Raw genomic sequence first — 21,132 nt, 5'->3', positions numbered from 1 at the left:
AGGAATACAGACTTTAAGCCACTGACCTACAGTTAATAACATAGCTAACAAGCAGCAGAATTGAGATTGAAATCCAGGCTGTCTGGTTCTAAAACTCAAACTCTTGAACTACTATGCCAAACTGTCTTGGAGATGTCTTTCCTCCCATTTGAGGGGTATATCAGTTTTGAATGCTTCTGGCCCCAGGTGACAGAAACCCTGGCTAACAGTGCCTGGAACAAGTATTTTTTCCACAAAATTAGACATCTGGAAGCAGGTGTCAACTGGCATTGGTGCTACAGCTCTGCAATGTCAGAGTCAACTTCTCTCCCCATTGCTAGCTCTCTGCTGAGAGAGAGCTATGTATAATTGTATTATAAATAAATTTAAAAAGTAAGAAGTGAGAAGGCACCGCCCAAGTTTACTACATCCTTATAATAAGAAAACTGAAGTCTTTCCCAGAAGTCTCCAACAGAATTCAGCTTAACCTCCTTGCCAGAATGATATCACATAGTCATGTCTGCTAGCAAAGGAGTTTGGGAAAGCAAACATTTCTCCTTTCCAGTACTAACAGTGGAGGCAAGCGAGGGAATATCTGGTTAGAAACAGGTGCTGGTCAAGCCAGCCAGCAGCATCGGTCACAGGAGTTTGGTTTGGTTCGGAAAATACCAACAGAACTTCGTCATACAGTGTGTCACCCATGCCACAGACCCAAGGAAAATTAAATAGCAACAATTAGAGTTTGCCACAAAACCAAAATGGAATTGTAGAATTCCTATTGCATTTTTAAAGTGTCTGTTTCTATCGAAATCCTTCTTCTAATCCTTTTTCTGATCAAATTTGTCTAGTAGTGTGCAAAATTGATTATTTAATTTTCACACACTCAGATACTTTTGTCATGTTATTCTTAGTTATGCTATTTTTATAAAATGTTTTCTCCTTATTTATGGTTAATAAATCAAAATGATAATTTTTAATCCAGTTTCAAAATTGGATCGAAATTTGTTAGTAACTAGAAACTAGGAAACTTCAGGGCTGAAAATATAGATTATTTGGATTTATAATCTATTTCATTATCCAGTTTGCAATGGTTTTGCTGGGTCTTTCTACCACTTAAATTGTAATTTTTTTCTTTTATATTTTTGTCATGGCACACAAACTCAGAAAACCTGTTACACCAACTACATAATACAATCTAAAAACCCAGTTAACATATTGCTATGGAAACCAGGAAATAGAAAAATAGAAACAGCACTCTAATCATTCCTTTGGACAGCTATGTCTACTTGTGTGTGTGCGTGTAAATTCATTAATTTACTCTTTTATTGAAAGTTTGCACTGAACCCAAGTATATAATTCACCTGTTCATAAATATGACCAGTGACCTTCAACTAGTAAATTAGCATTTTAATGTGATTATTTTAATGCGAAGTAGTCGTTGTTAAATTGTGTCATGTGGTATCAGGAAATCTTCAGTAGAACTGGGTTGTTTAGGTGGCCTTGCCAGCCTGCAGTCTCTTGGCACGGTGTGAAAAACACCTGGCTGGGACTGGAGAGCCTGGTTCTAATCTCTCCTCTTTAACTAACCAGCTGGGTGAGGCTCTTAGGAATTCTTAGGTTCTTGGTTTCCTCATCTGGAAATGGTTCCATGCGGGGCGCCAGTATTACCTCAAATAACAAGAACTTTCCTTTCCCACAAAATTGGGGACTCATGAAGTAATCAGTTTTGAGGGTTGAAAGTGCTCTGTGTAGTGCCTGCCTCATAAGAAGCTCTCAGGAAAACGGTAAGTGTGCCAACTATATTTTTCTGTTTTTAATTCTGTGGTAAATAATTCCTGAACCTGCATAGTAAATGCTGTTTTGTTCCTTGACTCTCATTAACTAACAGCCGCCATTATCTGACCACCCCTTGAGAGAGTTGGAAAGAACTGCTAAATCCTTACAGGCAAGGCTGTAACTTTTATAAGTTTTATATTCAAACGTGAGATTTTTTTTAAAAAGCTACCTTAACACAAAATTAATCCACCAAAGCCCTCAACCCCCCTTCTTAATATCGTGATTTCCACATTTAAGAATTAACCTTTTGTTCTGTTGTGTTGCTCACTGCCTAGTTATTTAATCAGCCTATTTCCTGCTATGAAGGGGGGTAAAAGGGTGGGGTGGGGGAGGTAAGCTAAAGAAGCAAGTTTCCTCAGGGTTAAACTCCTGTTTTTCCTCCCTTCAGAAATCTGAGTTATCATAGTAGGGGATAATCGTTGCATTAATGAAACCACTGGGACAATTTGTCCATCCACTCCTACCTCCGTATCTGACAAAGAATTCCCTGTTTGTGTGGTGCCCAAATCTCCGCGTCCCCGGGGCAGCGCCCGGTGGCTAACGGAGATGAAACGCGGGAAAAGCTCTTTAGAGCAGAGCCTCGCGCTTTTCGCGCCGGTAGCGCGGGGGTGCGCGCCTCGTGCGCGTTGTGTGCGCGCCTCGTCCTCTCGGTGCGTCAGGGCCGCTAGCCACACGGGCACCAGGAGGGGGAGACTCGCTGCCGCTTATCATCAGGCTGTGCTAACTTCAAACTGCCCGAGCTGAGGCGGGGGAGAGTGCGAGTGGCCAGGGCGAGAAAACTACTCCACCTAGAAAGTTTCACCTTGTCGGGGGCGGGGGAGGGGTGGGAGGAAACGCGACCCCCCGCGGGGCCCGGCGCGGCGCGCGGGCGGCAGGAAGGGCGGGGGCCGATTTCCCCCTCAGGGTGTTGCCAGTCCCCACCTCAGCGGTCCTTGGACCTGTGGACGAGGTGGACGGACCTCGCGCGAGACGGCGGACACGTGCAGGGGCGGGTGGGCGAGAGCCCGAGTCTGTTCTCCTAGCCGTGCTTCCTCCTGGACGTGCCCGGGCTGCCCCGGGCCGCGCGCGCCGGTGCCCGGCTGAGTCACTGGCCGGGCAGCGCGAGGGTGGGAAGGGGCGGAGGGAGAGCGGGGCGGAGGGAGAGCGCAGCCGGAGGGCGGACTAGCGCGCGGCTGGGCCCGGCCGCAGGTGACCCGGAGGCTCTCGCCGCCCGCGGCGCCCCGAGCGCTTTGTGACCAGATGCGGAGTCCAGCGGAGAGCGGGAGCCAAATGCGGGACGACAGCTGACTTGCTGCGTGGAGGCAGGGAGGCGCGGAGCGCGCGGGTGGTCCCTGCGCGCTTGACTTCTCCTCCGCCGATTCCTGGGTGCCGCAAGGTAAAACTCCAGCCCGTTTCTGCTCTTCCACCCCCAACCCTGGCCCCTGCCGTTCAGCTCTTTGTTCCCCCGGAGACCTGACTGGTGTTCAGGAGGGCAAGATCAGTAAGGTGGGTGAGAGTTCAGGGGCTTCAGAAACTGAACGGTTGTGGCCCCAGAGGCTAGGTCGTAACTACAATGGGGCTTTTCGTTTTAGGGGGTGGCTTCTGACAGCCACCTGTGTGACTCAGAAGAGAGGGGCAGTGGGATAGGAGATGGTATGTGACTGTTACTGCCCGCAAGTTTCAAGGCTGTGATCTGACTCATCCTTTACAAAAGGGATCGAGTCACCCTGTCGTAGGGTGATGTGACCAGAAAGGATCAAGCAAGCAGTTTTCTAGTTTCCAGCGTTGCTTTCTGCGCATTACGTGGGGCAGCTTCCAAGGGGCAGGTGTTTCTGTGAGGGGCTGAATTTTTAATTTCTGGCAAATACACAGGTCTTGTGATCCATCATTTTCAATCTTTCTTTCTCTCTTTGCTGGGTCTCTGTGGAGGACATCTATCTTATTAGGTGAAATAGATTATAACAGAGGTCAGTCAGTCTGGGGTACTGCTACTGATCCAATAATTAAACCAGAAACGAAGGTATTTTCACAGACTATTGCCAATGCAGAATTTACTCCAAAGTATGGTTTCACATTTCATACCTTTTATGTTTTAAAAGAGCCATTTAACTAATTTGGCAGTTGGAGAGAGTTCCTGTGGCTCATGCATGAATGGTTGCCCAGTGTGTTTTACCTTATCACAGTTTTATATTCAAAGGAGCCCTGAAGCAGAATGAAATATTGTCAACTCTCTTAGGCAAAATAGTCAGGATCCTTTAATTGCCAAGTTAAGATGGTCGATGAATATGAGAGGATTGTAAAAATTGACGTTGGAGAGAATATAGGGTATCTGGACCCTCTCCTGAATTTTAAGAAGTGTTCACATTTTGTAGAATTGGGTGGAGACTTATTCTGTCATTTCCATCAACCAGACACATGCACATTGCCATGCAAATGGATTCAGAGACATTATTTTCCTTTACAGCTAAACTATTATAGCTGACTAATGAATTTTTTCTGCATGAGGATGATCTGAAAATGATGTACATCATGTTTCTGTGTGCTTCTAGGATATAAATTGTGCTTTTATGTAAACTGTAAGTGGTGCTTGGATTATTTACAGGTACATAACTTTTCTTTCTAGGTTTAAGCTTATTGGGTTTTGTTTTAACATGTAAACTTCCCTAATGGAACAAAAAGTGAGGGGCTTTGGTTCCAGTTGTAGACTGCAAGTCTGTGATGTATTCAGTGTTAACTCTTTCTGAACTTCTGAATAATACAAGTAAGATTTACATCACTCATAAGAAATTTTTTAGTACCCAAACTGGCTAATTCCTTGTAAAATTTACTGGTATTTTAAAAATTCTGTTCAGGCCTGGTTTCAAACTTTACATTGCATAAGCCTATAATTATTAACCTAAATATATTTTGATTTTTAACATGGTGTAATTTATAACATTTAGAAGATGATCTGCTGACTACTGCTTTTTCAAAGATTGCCTTGTTCTTAATACATCACAATAGAGGTTTACATTAAATGTACTCTGTGTCCCTTCAGAATTAGTGGATGAGGTTTTTCTGAATGATAAAGATGTATTAGATTAAACCACAGCCAGTCGGTATGAAAGTTCATAAGTAGTATTTTCATAACTTTTAAACCTACAGTAGAAGAAAAACAATACTTTTGTAAGCAGGAGAAAACCCCTTATAAATTCCTGTTAAGACTACAAGCTACTATAATCTTGAAATTCTTTAAAATTTGTTTAAAGGAGGATTAGACTAAGAAATGCATTTCAAAAATCAATTTCCTTAACTGTTGGTAAAAAAAAAAAAGTCCAAAATGACATTAGTCTAATTTGCCTTTTGCACATCTCTGTAATAGCCTCAAGAAACTTTTTCTCAAATGTGGTGAGAAGGTGAATAATCAAAAGGGCTACCATTCTCTCAGGAGACACACCTTTCTCTGACTGCACCTATACCCTTGGTGACACATTCATGATGACAGTTCCCTGCAAATTGAGAGCACCTCCCATCTCTCTGCCACCTTCCTCCTCATCCGTCCCCTTTGGTTTGGTTAGAGCTGCTTTCAAGTCTTCTGTGCCTCTATATCTTGTGATTTCATAGTTTCTTCTTTACTGTCATTAGATTCACCAGAATCATCTATGCTTTCCTTTCCCTGTCATCCCCAGTATTTCTCTTGAGCTGCTAATGTCTGTTCATGGAAAACTGAATTTCCTAATTGTGCCACCTTAAAGGAAGAAAATATGCAGAGTCAAGTGCCAGGGAATTAATCTCCTTTACCTCACTGGTGTGTGTTGAAACTGGTGTCTTTGACACTTAGCCCTCTGGGCAGAGTTTCTCCATGGGCTTTCCTCAGTGCAAAATAGTCACTTCTTAGTAATAAATGATGAATATACTGACTAATGTCAATTCAGGATCACTTTGATTCCCTGTTCTTAACAGAGTTGCTCCCAGGCCCACATTTGCCTTAGCACAGAAATAGCTAAGAACTGTAACTTAAACATCATATGCGTTTGGTACTAGAGGAACACTTTTAGAAAGGAAGAAATGAAATATCTGCCCTTGAAGAATTAGATATTCAGAAAAATCAATCACATGCAAAATGGAATCAAGGTCCATAATTGTTAGAGGGATCTCATAAGCAAATGACAACCTTAGGAAAACAATTCTATTATTTAATAGCAAAGAGATCAACATACTTGCTATTAAGATAATTTTTTTTTAAATCACAAGATTGGAACTTAAAATTTTGAAGCTGCTTGTGAGTGTATCATCTTTCTGATACTACAACACCATTACAAAATAGGCACGGTTGATACCAATATCTTAACCTCCTCATATTATCAACGAGGCAACTGTGCATGAGCCTAGCCCACATGCTATTTTCACGGCACCACACAGCCTCTGCCCAGGAAGGTTTACTATTTGAACCATTTTCCACTGAGGTGTATGTTGGGATTCTTCAGTTAGTGATAAATGATGACTATAACATTTCTAGTCTCAGGAGTTTTTCTCATCTTCTTTTTTTCCAGTTCTCTTTTTCCTTTCTTGTTCTTTTTGTAGTAAAGTGTACCAAGAAAGACCTTCATTCATATGTGTGGGGCATTCTCCTATTATCAGATTAGAGCTGTGAGTAATTTTGTAATCTACACTTCTATCAGAAACCCCATTCTCAGATATCTCTTCAGCTGTGTTTAACAGTTTAGTATATTCCCCCTGGGATTTGTTTCAATAAAAACATCCAGTAAAATCTGACCACTTTGTTTTTCAAGGGACAAAATGAAGAATGTGTTTTTATAAGCTGTAAAATGTAATTGAGAGAAAAATCACATGTATGGCATTTGTAACAGGAGGTGTGAGCATAGTGAAATAAAAAAACAACAGTGAACTAGCCAATCACATACCCAGGTATACATATTTCTTTGTGATTGTGTAAATTTGTGCAAGTATGTTTATACAGGTTACTCTTGTGGTTTTATATTTCTGTAAGAAATTCTGTAGCTATAAGGCAATTAGAAATTATATAAAAATTTATGAGCCATATAGATTATATAGTGGTCTATAGGATTTGAAAAGTGTTTTTTCTAATATAACAGAATTATTATGAAATTTGGCCTGAGCAATTATGAAATATGGTCAAAGAATCACAGGTTCTAGTGAAAGCCAGTTTCTTGTACTCTTAAGAATGTGTTTGAGGGTTTAGGCATTCAGGATAAACTGTTATGCACCTATCAGGCATAATTCTAGACTCTGTCAATGCAGCAAAGAATAAAACAGACAAAAGTCTCTGACTTCATGTTGCTGTGTTTTATATTGAAGAAGGCAAACTAAATAAAATACAGAAATAAAATGTATGTGAGGTGGTGAACTGTGGTGTTGGAGAAGACTCTTGAGAGTCCCTTGGACTGCAAGGAGATCCAACCAATCCATTCTGAAGGAGATCAGCCCTGGGATTTCTTTGGAGGGAATGATGCTGAAGCTGAAACTCTAGTACTTTGGCCACCTCATGCGAAGAGCTGACTCACTGGAAAAGACTCATGCTGGGAGGGATTGGGGGCAGGAGGATAAGGGGACGACAGAGGATGAGATGGCTGGATGGCATCACTGACTCGATGGACATGAGTCTGACTGAACTCCGGGAGTTGGTGATGGACAGGGAGGCCTGGCGTGCTGCGATTCATGGGGTCGCAAAGAGTTGGACACAACTGAGCGACTGAACTGAACTGATGAGAGCTATAAGGAAGCATAAAGTAGAGAGAGTAGTAAGATAGGAGGGAATGGACTGGTGACTGAAAAATTCAGTAGTGGGTCAGAGAATGCCTTAATTCAAAGGTGACCTTTGAGCTAGAACCTAAAGGAAATGAAAGAATGAGGCATGTGGATATCTGGAGCAAGACCTCTCCTTTACATTCCTTGAGAGTATCATTCTCATTTTTTTTCTCTCTGGAATTGTGCAATGCACAGCTGTACATGGACTCCTTGGTCATTTATGGAAGTACTGGGACAGTGCCTGCCATACTTCCTTACAGTCTCAAAGGAGAGGTTGAAGGAGAGACCCACATCCCTTGGTTTGAGAACTATGAAAGAAGAGAACCAGGAGGTTTTCTTGCATTTATTCCCACACCTCATTCTTGATCAGTGATAGTGCTCCATTCAGACAATTTTCCTTCTTATTTTCTACACTGTGAGCCTGGCCTAATGGAATTTGATTAGAGTAGTACTCAACAGCCTTTGTCACAGATCCCTTTCATAGTATAAATCTGGAGACAGCAAAGGAGGCAGTTGCTGGTAGTTTACAACTTCTGTCTACTATGTACTTCTTTTCTTGCCTTCTCTCTCTGTCCTTCCTTTTCCCTTTCCAGTGTTAAATCAGTATGTTGAATTTTCTTCTTCTTTTCTTCTTCCCCACTTATGTTTTGTCTATATCCTGTATAAAGATTTGTAAACAGGTAACTTAAATGAGTAAAACTAACCCTTTTACTAGGGAACAACAATTTGCTCAGAAAAAGCCCTAGCAAAGCAATGCTCAAAATTCTCCAAGTTAGGCTTCAACAGTACATGAACCATGAACTTCCAGATGTTCAAGCTGGATTTAGAAGAGGCAGAGGAACCAGAGACCAAATTGCCAACATCCGTTGGATCGTAGAAAAAGCAAGAGAGTTCCAGAAAAACATCTGCTGCTGCTGCTGCTAAGTCGCTTCAGTTGTGTCCAACTCTGTGTGACCCCATAGACAGCAGCCCACCAGGCTCCCCTGTCCCTGGGATTTTCCAGGTAAGAACACTGGAGTGGGTTGCCATTTCCTTCTCCTTTATTGACTATGCCAAAGCCTTTGACTGTGTGGATCACATCAAACTGTGGAAAATTCTTCAAGAGATGGTAAATTCTTCAGACCACATGACCTACCTCCTGAGAAATCTGGATGCAGGTTAAGAAGCAACAGTTAGAACTGGACATGGAACAACAGACTGATTCCAAATCAGGAAAGGAGTATGTCAAGGGTGTATACTGTCACCCTGCTTATTTAACTTATATGCAGAGTACATCATGTGAAATGTTGGACTGGAAGAAGCACAACCTGGAATCAAGATTGCTGGGAGAAATATCAATAACCTCAGAAATGCAGATGATACCACCCTTATGGCAGAAAGCAAAGAAAAACTAAAGAGCCTCTTGATGAAAGTGAAAGAGGAGAGTGAAAAAGTTGCTTTAAAACAACATTCAGAAAACTAAGATCATGGTATCTGTTCCTATCACTTCATGGCAGATAGATGGGGAAACAGTGAGAGACGATTTTGGGGGACTCCAAAATCACTGCAGATGGTGACTGCAGCCATGAAATTGAAATACACTTGCTCCTTGGAAGAAAAGTTATGACCAACCTAGACAGCATATTAGAAAACAGTCATTACTTTGCCAACAGAGGCCCGTCTAGTCAAAGCTATGGTTTTTCCAGTAGTCATGTATGGATGTGAGAGTTGGACTATAAAGAAAACTGAGCACCAAAGAACTGATCCTTTTGAACCGTGGTTGGAAAAGACTCTTGAGAGTCCCTTGGACTGCAAGGAGATCCAACCAGTCCATCCTAAAGGGGATCAACCCTGGGATTTCTTTGGAAGGAATGATGCTGAAGCTGAAACTCCCAATACTTTGGCCACCTGATGTGAGGAACTGACTGATTTAAAAGACCCTGATCCTGGGAAAGATTGAGGGCAGGAGGAGAAGGGGACAACAGAGGATAAGACGGTTGAATGGCATCACTGACTCAATGGACATGAGTTTGAATAAACTCTGGGAGTTGGTGACAGGCAGGGAGTCCTGGCGTGCTGCAGTCTATGGGGTCTCAGTCGGGGACAACTGAGCGACTGAACTGAACTGAAGAGGGGGCAGCCACTGCTTGGCATCATCAGAGTTGCTGTGAGGCTCAGTGAGTGGTGTGGGACCATGTGGTGTCTTTCAGAATTTTTAAACCTAGATATCTCTCAATTTTAAAATGTTGACTCAATATCTTTAAAATTGTGCAAGCTAGAGAGCCAAAGTGTCTGCAGGCCAGATTTAACTCCTGGTGGTCTCACTTGTGTTCTTGGCCACAACTCTGCCTGCCAAATAGTCCCATGTCTTAGCTTCAGATACTGTTTAATTCAGCAGCATGCATGGGCAAAGAACCCCAGACCGCTCTGTAAAGTACTTTATCTTTAGAGGTCTCAGGCTTTTTACCTCACTGGAAAATTGGCTTAGCAATTTTAAAAAAGAGATATTCTCTAATTCATCATCTATATTGGCACATACTTATTTTCCTAAACTCGTCAACCCACATACTTTCTATCAAACTATGTATATTCTGAACTAAAGAGTAGTATAGTTATTTCATTCTTAAACTACAGCAATATTTTTTTGAAATCTAAATTCATTATAACTTTATATTTCACATTTTATTTCCATGTTCTCATTCAGAATAAACTCTCTGTTTGGAATACTGGTGCTCTCTTTGTTCTGTTTTTTACAATCTGTCTAACTTCACCAGTTGTTATTCCTCTACTACTGAAATTCAAAACGTGCACTGGTTTCGAGTGCCTTTTAAAAGCCCTCCTATTTTTGCAAACCTATTTTTTCCAAAGGAATAAAAGCTCATAGGTTGTGCGCTAACTTGTTTCCTTTAATCCTAAAAACTCAGTGAAATACCCAGACTAGCGGCCTTCCGGAAGGCTATTGTGTTAGAACGGAAGATTATGTACTGTATTTCTTCCTACTATTTTAAATGCAAATATAATAATATATCATGAAGCTGTGTACATATTAAGATCAGTGGCCTTTTCCTGTTTTGAAATGATCTCTTGTTCCTTGGTAGTTGGAAATCTGAATCTAGCACCTAGAATCTTGGGTCCAGTTTTAAAGTGGTATGTAAAAATAAGAATTGACTTGGAGAAATTCAAATATACTTCAGTTGTTCAATAAGATTATGGGATTTTTGTGGTTTTTAATATTTTCTTGAAAATATCAAGAGTATTCAGAGCTAGAGATTTGAAATAATGTGTCTTTACAAATCAGAGAGAGGTGGAGTTAATTTGTTTAGCAGAAGACAGGTTGTCTCCTTTGAGGCCTAATCATGTGGGAAAGTAAAACCTAGCCAAGTTTTAGGTCCATAAGATAACTCAGACTATCTTTAAAAATAAATTTTGGCTTTTCTCAGGAGTAAAGTATGTTTAAACCAACATTTTGGCTCTTAAAATTTAAACCTAGGGGTCTTTTAAAGGAAATTTAATCCCTGTGTTTTTGATTCACTAAATCCTAAATCATTACCCATAAACTGTATGTCTCTCTAAGCTCTTTGATGTCTAAGAAATCTTTGAAATAATGTAAGCCCCCTTTTGTTCCAGAAAAATAGGAAGTTGGTTTTTGTTAAGGGTCAGTAAACAGCATCTTCAAAAATCTGAGTTAGGTCTAAAATCCTGCAACCATGACAAAACGGATGTTTGAATGAATACTAATGCATTTTTCTGATGCAATGTGGAAAATGTAAGTGCTTTTAAAGACCTTGCTTACTATTGGTATTCCATTGTAATCCTTACTAACCCCAAGGAAATTATTTTGGAACAACTCCTCCTTTTTTTATTGTAATATAAAGTCCAAATGTTTATCATTTTATCCTGGCACACAGTAGGTGCTCAGTAAATATTTTGTTAAATGTTAAGTGAATGATTTCTGCCCAGAACCTTCCAGCTAATGTCAATCTTTTTATTCAGTATCAATATCCATCTGTCATATCTTGGAATGAGATCTGAGTCAGTGACCTGATTCAACAAATTTAAAAAATAAACCATTTAACTAAACATATGACACTTATTGAAATTCATTCTGTACCATGAAGAAACAGCCTTACAAAGAGTGCTGAAAACAGGAAGGAATTTCTAGGCTAATTTGATTAAATATTCAGTTGTTAACATATGCTTTCTAAAAACTGATTTTTCCCCCCTTTTACTGTTCCTGCCATCCTTCTATCCACCTTGACATACTTACTGATTGAAAGCTTTGCACAGAAAAGGGCAGGTCGTTTGTATCTGTAAGCAAGAGCAGCAAGTTCAAACAGACTTGGGAAACATAATGCTATAATCATAAGTTGCCATAATATAAGAGGGGAGAGAAGGGTACTCCACAGTAATAGTGGTGTTTAGTTTTGCTCCAAATTGCATAGGTGTGACATCTTTGAACTCTGTTGTGAGGGAGGGAAAATACCTTCTTACTGTAGTTAGATTTCCTATTTATGAGTGTAAATAAATATTTTCTGGTGACTAGACTTCCCATATAGACTTGGAATAAACATGTAGCTTTAAGTGCAATTGAAATGCACATGATTAGAGTATTGAAGGCTATGGAGACAGTAATTTCTCTCCAAAAGAAAAAAAAGTGGTATTTGGACGAAGGCTTAGAACTGAATCATGGTCATTGACATTTCTTCCTGATACCATGTTGTGAATTTCTAACAACTCATCACATTTTGTCCCCAGAAAAGCTTTCCTGGTCAAAAGTGTGTTGTTTCTATATGACATTGTGGTGCCAGAATTTGATTTATTGTTTTTTATTTTTTTAATATATCTTGGTGGGGACAAAAAGGAAATCTGTGCTATTGTGGTCTTGAATTGGAGGCTTTTTTAGGTGAATCTGAAAGTTTGCTGACTACATATATTATCATTAAACTTGTTTTGAAATTTGTTTGTAGACAACAGTGTTAAGGAGTAACTTATTTGTATGGTTTTGACATTCTTAATTTCTGTTTCAGTGGTTGACCAAACCATCAGTAATAATTAAATATTCATGTGTTTGTACACATTCTCATTTAGGGGATTTTTTAAACTCTAAAGGTCTCACAGACTGGTAAATGAGCAGTCAAATGCTTCTGTATTTGTACATTTGGAAAATGTGATTCAATTTAAGACATTTTTGCAATAACTCTCATGCTGCAAGTATAGGAAATAGATAACGAAGGAGAAGACCTGCAGGTTTTGCCAGGGCATTGGGTCAGCAAGGTTAAAGGAAGGGAGAGGTGGGTGGATATGCTTAAGGGTCATGGATTTGGGTGCATTGCAAGTCATGGAGTGTCCCAATAGGAGTCAGGCTGCCACCTTCTGAATAGGAAAAAAGTTGGTCAAAGCTGTGTTTGGAATCAAGGGAAGCTCACAGGAAAATGGTAGGCATATGATAAGCAAGGTCAAAACCCTCCAACTCTGTCACGTGTGGTTTGATTCTGGGAGAAACGATAGACTATCATCTAGCCATTTCTAAATCAAGCCTGTCTATCCTACTCTTAGCTACCAGGAAGAATAACAGGAATATGTAGCAGAAAAAGAAAGAACTTTGATTTTGCATGTCAGAGGCATGTCCTGTGCACTCTTTTAGCTACACACAAACACTGTAAATGAAATTCTGAGTTCTCAGAACAAATTAAAGAGTATTAAAAGAAAAACCAAAATTCAAAATGTTTTACACCATTTTCATGACTAAAATTTTCTAGCGTATCAGGGTATTGTAATGGATCCATTACTGTTAGAACCAAAAGTTACGGCCCTTAAAACTGTGGTGGTTGGTGGTTTAGTCACTAAGTCGTGTCCAACTCTTGCAGCCCCGTGTACTGTAGCCTGCCAGGCTCCTCTGTCCACAGGATTCTCCAGGCAAGAATATTGGAGTGGGTTGCTGTTTCATTCTCTAGGGGACCTTCCAACCCAGGAATCAAACCCAGGTCTCCTGTATTGCAGGCAGATTCTTTATGCACTGAGCTATGAGGGAAGTGTATCAAGGTATTGTAATGCATCTATTACTGTTAGAATCAAGAGTTATAGCCCTTAAAACTATATCCATAGTTACTTTTCGATTTGGGATATCATCTGCAGTGGACATATATTAACTTTTCTTGCAAATATTATTTTGAGACCATTTCTTTGGGTATCAATTGCACAGAATTCATGCTGGAGTGTGTGTAAGAATTGTACTTCTCATGTTCTAAACTTCGTTGTCTAAGAGTTAAGGAAATCTTCTCTCAAGAGCTGCCTTCACTTCCTGTCTTTATGCTCCTCTGGGAGTGTTAGGTGAGTGTCATTTGATTCTGGCTTCACATTCAGGCAGAATCCCTCCAACACTGTCCAGAGTGAGCCTGTGACCTGACTACCATCTAGTTAAGATGGACAGCAGACAGAGAGAATCATTTAGGGCCTATATGAAACTCTGGACGTAAAATATTACCTTAGCTAGTTTTTTAATTGATTGTAAAAGTGTACAATAAATATTTTAAGTTCTGTCATTTTATTTATATATAAAGAAGCAGCCAAAGCATAAGTTGTTGACAGAAGGAAATGTTCTCCTAACAGATATAAAAGTGCATTTTGGACTTTTTAAAGTTCACTCGTAGTTCAGTTGGTGAATAATCCGCCTGCAATGCAGGAGACCCTGGTTGGATTCCTGGGTTGGGAAGATGTGCTGGAGAAGGGATAGGCTACCTGCTCCAGTATTCTTGGGCTTTCCTTGTGGCTCAGCTGGTAAAGAATCCTCCTTTAATGCAGGAGACATGGGTTTGATCCCTGCGCTGGGAAGATCCCCTGGAGAAAGGAAAGGCTACCCACTCCAGTATTCTGGCCTGGAGAATTCCATAGACATGGGGTTCCAAAGAGTTGGACACAACTGAGAGATTATCGCTTTCACTTTCTGTCATATCAGAATTAAGATACTTCTAAATTTATTTCAGTCTCACTAACACATTTGGATTGTTCATTGAAATCTATAAGTTAAGGTTCAATGATTTTAAACATTCTTCTGGTTTTCAAATAGCTTACCAAAAAAACCTGTTCTTTAAATCACTAGAAAAGTACAGATATAACCCTGGACAGTTTCACTAATGACAGTGAAAGGTGATGGTCCTGGAATCTATGTCATAACTTGATTAATTGCTTTTCAAATGTTATTAAGGATTCTGAATGAATAACGAGATTGGTGTTTAGTATCAAGGTTCCCTCACAATTCCTAAATGGGTTTTAATTTTCAGAGTTAAATAATCATTATATCTAATTCATTTCTTTAACACCTTTAGACTGTTGGTTTTATTGAGAAGAGAACAGAGTATCTATTTCAATATGTTTTTCTTTTCCCTGATGTTATTCCTTATAGATTTCAATAATAATGGTTTTGAAATAAAAAGTCCAATTCTGGCATTTCCTCTTAATAAAGGTTCATAGATCTGATGAATTATATAAACATTACAAGGAATTCACTACAAAGATTATGATTATGGGACCATTTAATTGTCAAATCTACCTTGCTGCCTGTTTAGATACTCAGTAAAAATGAGCATTATGCATTAGGATAAATATTACCTTGAGAACTTTTATTTTTGCTTTGGTCATTGCTCATTTTGACCAGTCTGTAGTACCTGCTTCTCTTACCAGCATATCTGTTTACTTGTCTGTAGTCTCATTTTTACCTCTTACCACCACAGTGATTGGGCTTCCCTGGTGGCTCATCTGGTAAAGAATCTGCATACAATGCCGGAGATCTGGGTTCGATCCCTGGGTTGGGAAGATCCCCTGGATAAGGGAACGGTTACCTACTTCAGTATTCTAGCCTGGAGAATTCCATGAACTGTATAATCCATGGGGTTGCAAAGAATTGGACACGACTGAGTGACTTTCACTAGTGGTTACAAGCTTCCATTATTCCCTCAAGTTCTTGAATCTCTTTGGCTCCCCTTCTCAGTGTAGTATCTTCACTTGTAACTTAAAGAGTAAACAGAATCCTAAATGGTTTCCATGTCACCCATTATTACCTCCTTGCTTCTGTGTGAGATGATGAAATGGTCTTTTCAACTTATGGTCTTGATCACATTCCCCACATCTTTAAGCCCCTTGCTCCATCTGTCCCACCTTCCCTACCAACCCCTCTCATCTTTAAATCCTCTATCACCATTTTTCACTCAGCCCTTACTCAACTTGCTTCTTCTAGGAAGAAAGAATACACATATGTCACACACCTGATAAGATTCATAATATACAGTTATCTTAAGTATTCACTCCTATTTCTGCCTTATCCTTTAAAGAATTTCTGAAAATCTCTTAAGTGAAAGTAAAAGTGAAGTCGCTCAGTCGTGTCCGACTCTTTGGGATCCCATGGCCTGTAGCCTACCAGGCTTCTCGATCCATGGGATTTTCCAGGCAAGAATACTGGAGTGGGTTACCATTTCTTTCTCCAAGAGATCTTCCTGACCCAGGGATCGAACCCGGGTCTCCCGCATTGGAGGCAGGCGCTTTACCATCTCTTTTTTTTCTACTGCCATTCATTTATTAACTCATTCAACTCAAGCAGTTTGTTCCCCGCACTCAAGAAAGTATCTTCTAAACACTGGAAACCTCATTGCCAAATCTGACAGTTCTTTTATACCACTTGATCCTTCTATGAGATCTGATACTATACACCTTGCTTTTTCTTTCTTGAAATTTCTCTTCAAGCTTCTGAAATGCCACTCAAACCTTTTTTTTTTTTTTTCCCTTTAGATATAAAGTTTAGATTCTGGTCCTTTTCAGGGTTCATCTGAATCCCGCTTTCTCTTACTGAACATGTCCATAGGTGATACCTCCATGACCTCAAGTTCTTTCATGGGTCATTTCTGACTCCCTCTTTTCTCCTGACCACTATGCCCTTGTTGTTAACCACCTTAAAGACTGCCACGTGAATGACAAACACATACCTCAGTTATTAACTGAAGTATTATTTTTGCCCCAAAACTCTTCTCTGCCTATTTTCCTTACCTTTGATTATTACATACAAGACAGACATTGTATACTCATCTTTGATTTCTCATCTCCTTTGTGGTCAAAATCTATGTTGAATCACTGTCACATAAATTTCTAATTTAGTCCTTTTTTCCTATCCTATCCATATTGCCAGGGTTTTTGTTCAGGATAATTCTTTCATTTATTAATTTATTCCATTATCTGTTCTTCAACAAATTCTTACCAAGTGCCATGAATGACACTACCTGCTGTACTTTCAATATGTCAGGCTCTTTGCGACACCATTGACTGTAGCCCACCAGGCTCCTCTGTCCATGGGGACTCTCCTGGCAAGAATACTGGAATGGGTTGCCATGCCCTCCTCCAGGGGATCTTCCCAACCCAGGGATAGAACCTGTGTCTCTAAAGTCTCATGCATTGGCAGGCAGGCTCTTTACCACTGGTGCTACTTGGGAAGCCCTAATGGCACTATGCCAAGGGCTAAAGATGGAGCTTGTAGCCTGGTGGGAGTTATGAATAAGTAAATTACAATACAACATTATAAAATCTAGATAAGGGAAAGGCAGATTTGATGTATTAGCACTTGGGAGAATTCCCAATCCCATCCTAGAGGGCAAAGGAGGCATTGGTGAAAGCTTCCTAGAAGAAGTGTTTCCTAAGATGAGACTTGAAGAGACAGTAAGAGTTAACCAGTTGAAGGTGAGGGCAGAAGTGTTCCATAAAGAAAGATCTACATGCTGAAACCCAGAGTAGGAGAACACATGGCTTGCTTCAATTCATGCAAAGACAGGATAGCTGGAGCCTGGATTTCTAGGGAGGTGATGGCAAGTGTCAAGGTGGGAGAATTAGGCAGAAGCCACATCATGCATGGCTTTTAAGCTGTGCTAAGGAGTTGATCTATTTTTAAACATAAAAAAATGATATAATCAGACCATCTTTTTAGAAAGATATCTCTGCTACATTGGGGGATGGATGATCAGGGATAAGAAGGGAGAGGGAAGATCAAGTAATAAATACAAGCAAGAAGTGATACTGCCCTGGGGATAGATACAGGTGGACATATTTAAAATACCTGAAGGGAGGAGTTAGGCTTGATGGGAATGTGGGAATGGAGATAGGATATGAAACGGGCGGAACAAGTATCATGGGAGTAGATGGAGGTGCTAGAAGGTCTATCCAACTGCTCCTTTGTAATCACCCTTTTCACCAACCTGTTGGCGCTGGTGTGCCCAAGCACACAGTTCTCTCTCCGTTCCCTACACGCCTTCCCTTGGTGGTCTCCTTCATGTCATTGTTTTTCATACCATTAATATGCAGATAGCTTTCTAATTTAAGTCTCTAGTCCAGATCTTTCTCCTTAACTCCAGGGCTCAAATATCCAACTGCAAACTCAGTATCTCATTTTGGGTGCCTAAGAAGTATCTCAAGCATGAACAAAACTAAACATATGATCTTCACACAGCCCTGCCAAACTTGCTCCACCCTCCTGCTCCTCAGTATCTGTGACTGGCAGAGTCATTCTCCCTTTACCAAAGCCAAAATCTTTTAGCACATTCTTGAGTCCTTTTATTCCTCACACACCTCATCTCCAAATCCATCTGCAAATCCTTTCAGCTCTGTGTTCAAAATATGACCAGAATTCAGTCACCTCTCATCATTTATTCTTTTCTCTTGGCCTAGGCGCCCGCCATCACTCACCTGGACATTACAGCAGCTTCCCAGTCCCTAACCAGCATCATGTCTCTGTTTTAGCACTATCCCACCTCCTGCCACCGGAAATCTCTCACACCTAGTCAAAGTGATTCTATTAAAGTATAATCACTTCCTTGTTCACCACTCTGCAGTGGCTTCACATTTCACTCCAATAAAAGCTCAAGACTACAAGGTCCTGCTTGCTCTGATTCTTTGTCTTCTCTGATATCTCCTAGTCACTGAGGTACAGGCTTACTGGCCCCTGTGCTGTGCATTCTTCATCCTTTGATGCTGTTTTTTTTTTTTTTTTGCCAGTAACATTCATCAACTTCTTTTATTCACATTCTGAAACTGCTTTATTTGTTGAGAACACTTAACAAACAATATAAATACTTCTTACATGGAGCCCTGCATTTTTTCCCAACACTTACTCATCAGCTTCTAATATACTACTTGATTGATTTAACTGTTTTATGTATTTGTTGTCTGGAACCACCTGTCACAAAGTACATTCCACAACAGCAGGCATGTTTGTTTTGTTTACTGATATACCCCCACACATCTTGCATATATTAGGCTCTCAATAAATATTGGTCAAATTTAGTCTTAAATAACTGTTGAACAGGACTTCCCTGGTGGCTCAGTGGTAAAGAACCCACATGCCTCGGAGCAACTAAGCTTGTGAGCCACAACTATTGAGCCTGTACTCTAGAGCCCAAGAAATGCAACTACTGAGCCCGTGTACCCTAGAACCCATGCTCCACAGCAAGAGAAGCCACCGCAACTAGGAGCCCATGCATCACAACTAGAGAAAAATTCCACACAGCAATCAGGACACAGCCAATAAATAAATAAGTACTTTCTAAAAAATAGCTGTTGAACATACAAAACTGATGCTTGAGAGATGGACTTCTGGACTCTCTGGACATAAAGATATGAAGATACAGATCTAGGAGTCTTTGCTTTATTGGAAATCTTCATCCTCTATTGCCTGGGAAGATGCAGTGACCTTCTGTTATGTCTTCTGGCCCCTAGCTTCTTTCCCCTCCAATCCATTCACCACACTGCCACCAAAGTTGTCTAATTACAGTTATAAGTAGGCTGGTTTCCATGTCCTGATTAAAATTTCCCAGGGACTCTCCAATACTAAAAGAGTGCAGACCCCTCAGCAGGATTGTAAGACTTTCTGTGATGTGCTCCGCTTAACCTTCCAACTTCATCCACACCCAGGCCCAGCCCACACAGCTTCTGTGCCAGTTACAGTATCCTAAACAGCCCTGCACATTCTCCCCACGGTGTCTGCATGGGTGTTGTCTCTGTCCAGAGTATCTGTCTCCTGCCTTGACTGTGCCTTAGCAACTCCAGCTTATCCGATATAGTACTATCTTCACTCTGAAATACTCTGTGGCCCATCCTTTACTGTAGTTAGCTCTCCTTCCCTATATTCCTCCAGAGATGCACACCCATCTGGAATGCACAACCTAGAGGGCAGTGAGTGGGACAGGAGGCTGGAACTGCCAACCAGTGGGCAGCACCTGTATGGTTAGCAAGTTTTTTTGATATCTTGAGCTCTTTTCTCTGTTTCTCTCCCTCAGACACACATACCCTGCTCTGAATTATTTTTCCTTGATCAGTTATATAAATGCAGTCCTGAGCACACTTGTTTTTAAGTTGTCCTAACCTTTTGGTTTATTGATTTTTCAAAGATGCAGAGTGTTTACTGAGGGTCAGATATTGGATTCAATTCTTATTTTTCTGTTCTGTGCTATTTTTACGAGGATTGCTTTGTTTGGCATTCCTTATTTAAAAGTATTTAAGATTTCTGTAGAAGGTTTTATTTGGATCTTTTATTCTCTGATTATTGATCTCAATGTAGTGATATTTACACGTTTTTTTCTCTCAACACAGTTAGAACTGCTTTATGTTTACACAAGGAATCCACATTTATACAAAATGTGGCCAGTTTTGTTATTTCTTCTATTCACATCATTTTCTTGTTTTCTAAAAGCTTTTTTATACTTTTCCTGAAAAGAAAATGTTATATACTGACAAAACTCACCTTGAAAAGTGTCCCTGGTTCACTTCACCACCAGAGAGTCTACCTGGTAACTTTGATTTCCAGAAAAGTTCTCATGTGTGAGCAAAATAAAATTCAGGCTTACCCTAAGGACTAAGTGCAAATAGTGGTAAAGGATTCCATATTTCAGGGTCACAGCCTGGCCTTTGGCATCCTTATGTGTCTCCTCTTTTTCTGTTTTCCCCTGGATGCTGCTCTCTCTTTATGTGATGGGGCCATAACATAAATAGGTCCACTTACCACCAGCGTTCCTCTGCAGGCATTTGATTTCTGCTCTAGGTAACACCGGAAGAGATTAATCAGTTATATAAACTCACTCTTGAGCACAGTTCTCCCCATTTGGAATTCACTGTGTCTTATACCGAGAGCATTTTCAACCACTGAGGGAGGGAAATGTCTGATTCATTAATGAGTAATGTACCGGCTTCCTCTCCGTGTCTCCCTTCAGTGGCTCACATTCAGACCATTCAGTCAGGTTCATCCTAATCAAATCCTGTAATTGAGTGCAACTGGAGAAGATTGCTAGGCTATTTTTTTTTTTAATTTAATTCGTGTACTTAGATGTTTCTCAGATGTGACCTGTGGGTTTGAGTTATTCAGGATTTCTGGATTAATTGAACAAAATCTGATAGCACTTCTGCACAATCTGAACTATAAAATTGCATCTTTCCATTAGGCTGAAAAATATTTTAAAATAGTTTTATGGGATTTCAAGCATCTTAGCACTTTAATATTCAAAGTTTAATCTTCACATTTTTAAGGGCAGTGAAACATTCTTACCTGACCTACAGCTTGTTAAT

The 21,132-nt window shown here is 40.3% G+C and overlaps 1 protein-coding gene across 2 annotated transcripts in view; it reads left to right on the top strand.

Moving 5' to 3' along the window:
* Positions 1-2,921: 2,921 nt before the first annotated feature.
* MET (MET proto-oncogene, receptor tyrosine kinase) overlaps positions 2,922-21,132 on the top strand; it is a 115,811-nt gene continuing 97,600 nt past the window's right edge. For both annotated transcript variants that reach the window (XM_040260887.1, XM_040260885.1), the window contains exon 1: positions 2,922-3,190. The gene's annotated coding sequence lies outside the window, so the exon portion shown is untranslated. The remainder of the gene's footprint in view (positions 3,191-21,132) is intronic.

The sequence above is a fragment of the Oryx dammah genome, unplaced genomic scaffold (assembly GCF_014754425.2).
Source record: "Oryx dammah isolate SB20612 unplaced genomic scaffold, SCBI_Odam_1.1 HiC_scaffold_18, whole genome shotgun sequence".
NCBI classification, from domain to species: Eukaryota; Metazoa; Chordata; class Mammalia; order Artiodactyla; family Bovidae; genus Oryx; species Oryx dammah.
This window is presented reverse-complemented; position numbering and strand designations above follow the sequence as displayed.